Here is an 8,087-nt window from a genome sequence, read left to right as displayed (position 1 = left end):
TTTGGACACTGGCCGGGACGATCCTGTGGAAGAGAACTAAGAGGGCGTGCTCGAGTACCCGGCGGGCGTCGGGCGACGCTGCTACCCGGTGTAGGGCTGCGACACAGTGTGGGAGGGGGCAGGGGCTGCCCGCGGAGGATGCTGTGATGCGAGCATGTCTATGTCCAATGCCAATTCGACGGCATCTTCATATGATGTAATCTTTGCAGCCTTCATCTGGAGGCGCACTTCAGGGCGGAGGGCTGCCATAAAAAATCCGAGGTACTGGTGGCAGGCTATATCCGGTACCTGTGCGAGGCGCGCTTCGAAAGCTACCACATATTCAGTGAGGGAACCCGTGTGCCGGACTGCCGCAAAAGCCTCATATTCATCCAGGGCCCCATTTCCCCCGAAACGCTCCAGAGGAGGTCTGGGACCCGTTTCCACAGCAGCTGATACCAGGGAAGGGCGGCGCCGACTAGAGCCACCATGTCTACGCCCACCCGCTTCTCTGGTGCCGTATCCGAAATCAAGAAATATTGCTCTGCCCTTGCCAGCCACGCGAGGGCATCAGTGCCGTCGAAAGTCGGCATAGGAGATGTGGAATTGTTGCCGGCTGAGACCGAATTCGATTCCCGGTTTTCAGAGGAAGCTCCGTCCTCCGGTGGGACCTTGGGACCGGGAGTGAGGGATGCGAAACCCGCGCGCATCTTGACTATGAAGGAGTCGAGTTTGGATTCCAATGTCGAGACCCGTTCATTCGTCTGTTGGATCTGGGCATTGAGTTCATCGGTTGCCTTCTCCACAACTTCAAGGCGTGAGTCGCCCCTAGAGTTTACCATCATTCACCGCACCAATTGATAGCGGAGTAAAGGCAGATCGACTGATGGGGCACGAGTTGTACCCACTGAAATGTAATCTCCACACGCACATGCACACACAATATGCTTTGTAGAGGAAGTAGCAGACTTTATTGATAGAAATCAAAGTAACGAAAGACAATCATCACTACGGAGGCCTACGACAATCCGTTGTCCAAACAAGTGATCACTAACCGAGATATCTATTCTCTCTAGCGTCTCTACATTTATAGACTATGGATCTAACAGAAAGTAATTGAATTACAAGAAAATAGGAACAAACTAAACAAACTAGCCGCTTAACTCTTTCCTCGCCTGCCTCCTCATTTTCCTCCACCTACCGCGCCTGCCTCCTCATTCTTCTCCACCGGCCAAACCACCCCCCTATTTCCACGGCGGTAGACCTTCCATACTCCTGGCATATCAGCTAAGTTTGGGCAAGTACCACAACTTGTATTAATCACTATTCAGAAAGTTCATAAGATAAGTTTGTTGATATAAACTACTACACAAATTCAAACAATAAGTAAACAGTGGTTTGAGTGTAGAACCAGAGCTAAGGACTGATGCGTTGTGTGCTTACAAGCTATACAGAGGTCCTTTCATTAATGATTCCACCTTATTGAATGGAGTAATACAGTGCATCTCTTGCTTGGGCACCAAAGCATACATTATCTGTCGAATGTTAACGTGCGTTTAGAGCATTAATATTCTGCGGGAAGCTGAGCAAATTGATTTTAAGCATGCTGAGGAGAGGATGGTAGAGGTCGTGTTGCACGAGGAGATATAGCAAACAACAAGGTAGACTGGTTCTAGTTAAAGAATCGTACCATCAGTCTCTCGCCTCAGGTGGCGTGTCAAGCTGCTTCCCAGGCATTGCATCTCGAAAAGCAGGGAGTTCTTTGTATGCCTCGTTGAGCTTTGACAAAAGAGGGAACTCTTTCTGCTCACATTCAAAACCAGAGTCATGATTAGAAGGTTTTAGGTTCGTTCATAAGCATGATAGATGTAAAGGAATAAGAAATGGAAAATGGAAACCTGTAGTTTAATGGAAAAGAAACCCATGTCCATAATTTACAGAAATTAAACATCTGAATTATAAAAAAAATTCAGTACAGAAAAAGTTCATAATGTTTACCAGAAATATTTGGAGCTCAAGTATTAAGCTGTTTCAAAGCATACAAGAAACAAAAGAGTGTAATACTTGCATGATATGAAAATGTATTCCTAAGTAACTGAAACGATAAAATTTGGAGCTCAATGTACATAAATGAAAATGAATTTAAGGTATTGAAACAGTAAATTGATACAAGAAGCCCTTGTTGGTATGATGGAATGGAATAGAATGAGGGAATGGAATGTGACTCCTACTTCCATTCCATTCCATTCTTTGCTTGATATGATGGAATAGAACGGAAATGCAAAAGAATTTTCATTACATTCCTATCTTTATTCCATTCCATTCCATCATAAGTGCTTTGTGGGGTTTCAATGAAGACATACCATATCAACGCTGAACCATTAATTGCTGAGGTGCCAAATACAAATCAGCCTGCAAATTTGTACCAAAAATATAATGCTTCTCAATGTTACCGCCAGAAGTGAGTCAAATTGGATTTAACACTACTTTTATGAATGTTATCCTCTAGGAAACAGATCATTTCATGCAGATGATATGATGTTGCTTTGACAATTCTAAGTTACTACTCCCTCCGTCCCCAAAGAATATGCACTTTGGGGACGGCACAGGTTTTAATATAAAATTGGTAAAGTAAGAGAGATGTAGAGAGAAAATGTAATTAAAGTATTGTTAGTAGAGTTTCCAGAAAGGGGAAAGACGCGAGAGCTTGTCGCGTGTTTACTTATAGACGCGTCTCCCTCTCGCGTCTCTAAAATGAAACACGCATGACGAATTAGCGTCTCTAAACATACACGCATCAGGCTGATGCGTGTCTCCCTTGGATACAAAAGCAGGTCAGGCACTGGCATGAAGGGCCCCAGCGGCACCGACACCGGCGCCGGAGGATTCAATTCGAGAGGGAGGTGCGAAGAGAGGGAGAGGGAGAGGGAGAGGCTCTGGGCGGGATGGTCGAAAACGAGGCTGATGTCTTGAATAGCGGGATCGGCGGCGGCGTTGGCGTAGATGTGTTGGTGATGATGATTGTTGAAGGTCTGGTTGTTGAAGATTAGAGATGGATCGTAGAGAGGGATGAAGGTGTCTACTTATTCGTGGAATTTAGCCAGAAAAAGAGTGTAACAGTGAAAGAGATGAGGTGATGATGAAATGAGAGGCTGCCAGTGCCATCATGTTAATCTCTCTCAGTATATACGATTCTCCTCTCTCATTTATACTTTGTTTTCCCAATAAATTGAAACACGCTGTTGCCTCACGCGTGTATACATTGAAACACGTTGTTGCCTCTCACGTGGGCCTAACGCGTGTTTAATATTGATACACGCGACAAGCTCTCGCGTCTTTCCCCTTTCTGGAAACTCTTTTTTTGCGGGAACAAATGACGGATACTACCTCCCCGGAGGTAGTTTCTTGGAATTTAGCCACCTTATTAGAGAGTAAAAACATTCCAAAATTAGAGAGTGAATATTCTTGTGAGACGGACTAAAAAGGAAATAGTGCATATTCTTGTGGGACGGTGGGAGTATTATCTTAGGAGCTGAGGATAGAAACATAAAGTTACAATTCAAATAACTACACTTCGTTTTCCAGGAGTGACAAGGAATGAATTTGATTAAAAAATGATGTTTAAAAAAGATTTTTAACGATTCCCTGTACGTGGGATCTTTGAAAAAGGTTGTCTTGCTAGGATTTTTTCAGAAAAATATTGTTTCATGTATTATATATTCATATATAGAAGAAAAAGTGGAGATTGCGATGTCTATGGACAGCTGAACCGATGACTATTCATGATTCCATGACCGAATCAATTCCATACCAGTCCCAAAGTAAAAAAATTCAACAAGAGAAGTGACGAACCAGATAAACTCCATCTCTTGTAGCATACTTTCCAGCGAATTTTTCCAAAAGCTTCTCCAGAGCTGCACTCAATTAGGAAAAAAATACTAAAATCAGTTTGGTTGTGCTATATAGAAACACTGTTAAGCTACTGTTAATAGCAAAATGGTTCCAACTCTAGTTGTTTATCATTGGCATTGGACATTCGGATCAAGAAAATAAGAAACTTAAACAGCTAGAATGATATTGCAATGGGATATTCACCAGAGCTCTTACCAATATATTTTTCAAAGTAAAAACAAAACTCTAATTGAGTCTCTTCAATGTACAACAAGCTTGTGTGGCTATTTCGAAACCACCAAGTTTTGATACACATTATTGTCAAAACTTACCAGCAAACCCATTTTTAATATGATGCTGAACCCATGAAAGCTTCTCATCAGCTCCCAGTTTTTGTTGAATATACCTCTGTGATTTATAAACAATCATGTGGATTTCTTCTTTGTTCATATAATACAACAATGGACTATAAATGAAAAGGGTGCTTATATGCTTACAACGATGGGTACATTCTGGTAAGGTTGTATGCTTGCAAAAATAATGTTTGCTGCCTATTATGCACAAGAAACAGGAAGAGTTGGGACCGAGGACAGATACAACAACAATTACTGTAAACTTATTTAGTACAAGCTCGTAAATTGGTGAATACGCATACCATGAATACTGATAGAAATCTATGGGTTCCATCCTAAAACCAATTGGTGATAGGAGGAGGGGCCCATGAGACTTATATACTAGTTTCAGTTTTCTCTTGACACCGATGTGAGACAGTTATATACTATTATATTTTTAGTTTCAATTGCCAACAAATACAGTTGAAGAAGGGTTAGTTTAGTGTGTGTGTTTTAAGTAAAGACTCTTTTAGTTTTGGTTAATAGACATATAATCAGTCTTAGTTGGATAGGTTTTTTTATATATAGTTATTCTTCTGTGTGTTTGGTCTCTGAATCAGGTTAAGAATTCAGGTATCTTCAAACAAAACTCGAATTTAACTCTATAAGAAAGAATTTCTTTCAAGCTAGGAAGACAACTGACTTAATGTCCCAACAGAGTTATCCTTATCATTGTTCCACCAGAAACTAGAGTTTCTCTACCTTATCACTGCTTAATATATCTCTCGCATGCATCCCGGGAGAGCTCGTAACTGCCAAGGCCACTTATGATCATCGACTACAGAAATGAAGGTTAAGGTTAATCCTTTCTAACTCGATCCACCTTCAATTATTTTGTTAGTTAGGCGGTTATATCTCGGTTACCAGGAACGGAAAGGATGATCATTGGATCCAAGTGATTGGAGGTTTCTAGGCTTATTGCATTATCTTTTATTTTGTTTTAAATTAAGTTAGGATTTCATGGGATTTGAATAACTTAGGGATTGATTGAATAATTAAATTAATTAGAGCAAATTTGATGGGATTATTGTCTACTAAACTCCTATATATTCCATACGGGAGTTTGAAGAATGTATCCAGAGAGATCAAAGATATTAGGCGGTGAGAGGATTGTAGTTTCCAAGTTCTGTTGGTTATTGTTTACAAACACTTGAGAGTTACCTTTATTTTGAGCTGTTTATTCACTTGCCTTTTCACTCCTATATATACATGACAAATTATTTTTCTCCCAACCTAGCTAACAAATTATTTTTCACTCCAATACATAATGAAAATTGATCATATTTATAGGATTTAAAACATTCAATTATGATAATTTAGTGATATATTAATGCTATATTCCTAAACTCAATGAATAATTAATCATAATTTAGTGATATATTAATGCTATATTCCTAAACTCAATGAATAATTAAATACTTATTTAAGATTTGTAAGTAAAATAAAATCTAAACATATTTTAAGAAATTATTAAAACATGTTTTAGAAATTAAAATATTTTTTATAGTGGATATAGATTTTTTAAATCTATTTATATATTATTATATTTATAAAATCTAATATATATGTAGATGTTACATAAAACAGAAGGTTATTTTTATGTTTGTTTATTATATTAAAATTTATCAATGGAGTATCGAATGAGATGTCAGAACAATAAGCAATAATTGCACCAAGGTCCAACTTTAGGGCAAACCAATCAACTTCCGTGTCAATCCTACTCATGTTGAGGGCTAATCGAGTTGTAATTTTTTTGACATGAAATTTTCAACTCTAACCCCTTAATTTTTACGGGCTATTCAGATCAGCCCTGAAGTTCGGACTGCGTTGACTTCCTACTAAGTATGAAGCCTTTGAGCTAAGAAGCTTCACGGGTTCGGATTGCACTATTTTCTATTTTTTCAATGTAAGCTGATTTGAACCAGTATACATTTAAAAGTAAGATACTCTAATTAGAGTTTGTTTAACTAGTGTGGATGATAGAAATTACCATCTGTTAAGGCTCTTTCTCCTTAACTGCGATCGACGACGTCTCCCGTCGTACGCGAACGTCCGGCGCCCTTAACGGAGGGTCGTCGGAATCTTCTCGAACCTGTTGTACGCGAGGTCTCTCGTCGGGCAGCACGGTTACGAGGGTTTCTTGTTTGTTAAGCAACGAGAAGTTGGGCAATGTAATTCTTATTATGCTTTATCATGGATAAAATAGCCCTATTTATAATCTATGGACCCTAGGTTTGGTTCGACCTAATCCTAAACATCGGGAAAGAACCAACAAGAAAACCCGACGGAGCTTATAATTACGCTCGACGCAAATCAAAAATAAATAATAAAATATTCCTAAAATAAAAGACCAAAAATCGACTACTACTAAAAAGCAATAAAGATAATTATGGAAACTCCTATTAGGTGACGAAGTTGCCAAATCGGCTCGGAGGCTTCGCATTCCTTGTCGGCTTCGACCTTGCAATTGAAGTTTCCTCTCGCGCCTCTCTCCCTCGCCTGACTTCGTCCATCCTTCGCTCCTGCTCGCCGTCCGGCTCTAGCCGTGGCCGAGGCTCCGTTGGGACCGTATCAACCCCCCCTTCCATAGCCACATCCTTGTCCTCAAGGAGGATGTTTGGAAACCTCTGACGTAGCATATCCATGGGCTCCCAAGTCGGAGACTCGGTTCCGTCGGACCATCTAACCAACGCGTGTTCCGTGGACTGATCCCCACTCCAAAGCAGCCTCTTATCCAACACACGCACCGGATACACAACCGGGCGATCACCGTCAAAATCCGAAGGCAGATCTCCCCACCTAGTGTCCGACTTCCCTCCTACAAACGGCCGAAGGAGGCTTACGTGGAACACGTTATGAATCCTGCTCCCGTCCGGGAGTCGCAACTTATAAGCCACTTGCCCGATTCGTTCAATGACCTCAAATGACCCGTAATAGCGGCAAGCCAGCTTCGCCGATAACGGCCGTGCGACCGAATGTTGCCGATACAGCTGGAGTTTGAGCAACACCTTATCTCCTGGAGCAAACTCCACGTTGCGACGATGCTTATTTGCCGCCTCTTGCATCCGTTGCTGGGCGCGTGATAGATTCCCACGCAGGCGAACCAACAGTTCGCTTCGCTGCCTAATCAAATCCGCCACAGACGGGGGTGTCGCAGCCGACGGCGGGGCGAAAACTAGGCTAGGTTAGGGGTGGGAAATTATACTGAAATACCATAATACCGGACTTACCGTACCGGAAAAATACCGAAAATATCGATTTTTCGGTATACCGCAGTTTCCGGTACGGTATGATACCGTACCGCAATGTCTCGGTATGGTAACGGTATCAATTTTTCTATACCGCGGTATACCGGTATACCACGGTATATACCGAATCCACGGTAAACCGTGGTATACCGTATACCGTGGATTCGGTATATACCGAAGTTTCGGTATACCGTGGTATACCGGTATACCGATAGATTATTATATATATATATTAATATTAAATATGTTGTAATATATATATATATATATATATATATATTACATTTATATATATATTATATTAAAAAAATTAATGCATCAATTAATACAATAAAATTAAACATTCAAATGATAATTTATTCAAACAAATTCGAAATTAACCTGAATTATTTTTATATCAACTCATCCTATTAAATATAATAAACACAATAGCACGTAACACCGAAAGAAGATTGAAAATACGATATCGGGAATATGTTTCAACAGAGCACATTTGAAAGAGTTTGTATTAACTCACACCATTTAGTATATGATTATTTGTGTAATGTCATATTCCAAATATACAAAGTAATTAAAA

General features: G+C 40.3%; 1 long non-coding RNA gene across 8 annotated transcripts; it reads right to left on the bottom strand.

Moving 5' to 3' along the window:
- Window positions 1-927: 927 nt before the first annotated feature.
- On the bottom strand, window positions 928-4,382 carry LOC121774887. Of its 8 annotated transcripts, XR_006045054.1 has the most exons (6): window positions 4,368-4,382; window positions 4,203-4,278; window positions 3,832-3,893; window positions 1,670-2,391; window positions 1,423-1,514; window positions 928-1,302 (listed from the first exon to the last, which is right to left on the bottom strand). It is a non-coding gene; the product is annotated as an uncharacterized LOC121774887 (long non-coding RNA). The 8 variants fall into 8 exon arrangements; XR_006045055.1 differs by lacking the exons at window positions 4,203-4,278; window positions 4,368-4,382 and adding an exon at window positions 4,087-4,102; XR_006045053.1 differs by lacking the exons at window positions 4,203-4,278; window positions 4,368-4,382 and having other exon boundaries at window positions 3,832-3,927.
- Between the last annotated feature and the right edge of the window lie 3,705 nt (window positions 4,383-8,087).

The sequence above is a fragment of the Salvia splendens genome, chromosome 17 (assembly GCF_004379255.2).
Source record: "Salvia splendens isolate huo1 chromosome 17, SspV2, whole genome shotgun sequence".
In the NCBI taxonomy this organism is placed as follows: Eukaryota; Viridiplantae; Streptophyta; class Magnoliopsida; order Lamiales; family Lamiaceae; genus Salvia; species Salvia splendens.
This window is presented reverse-complemented; position numbering and strand designations above follow the sequence as displayed.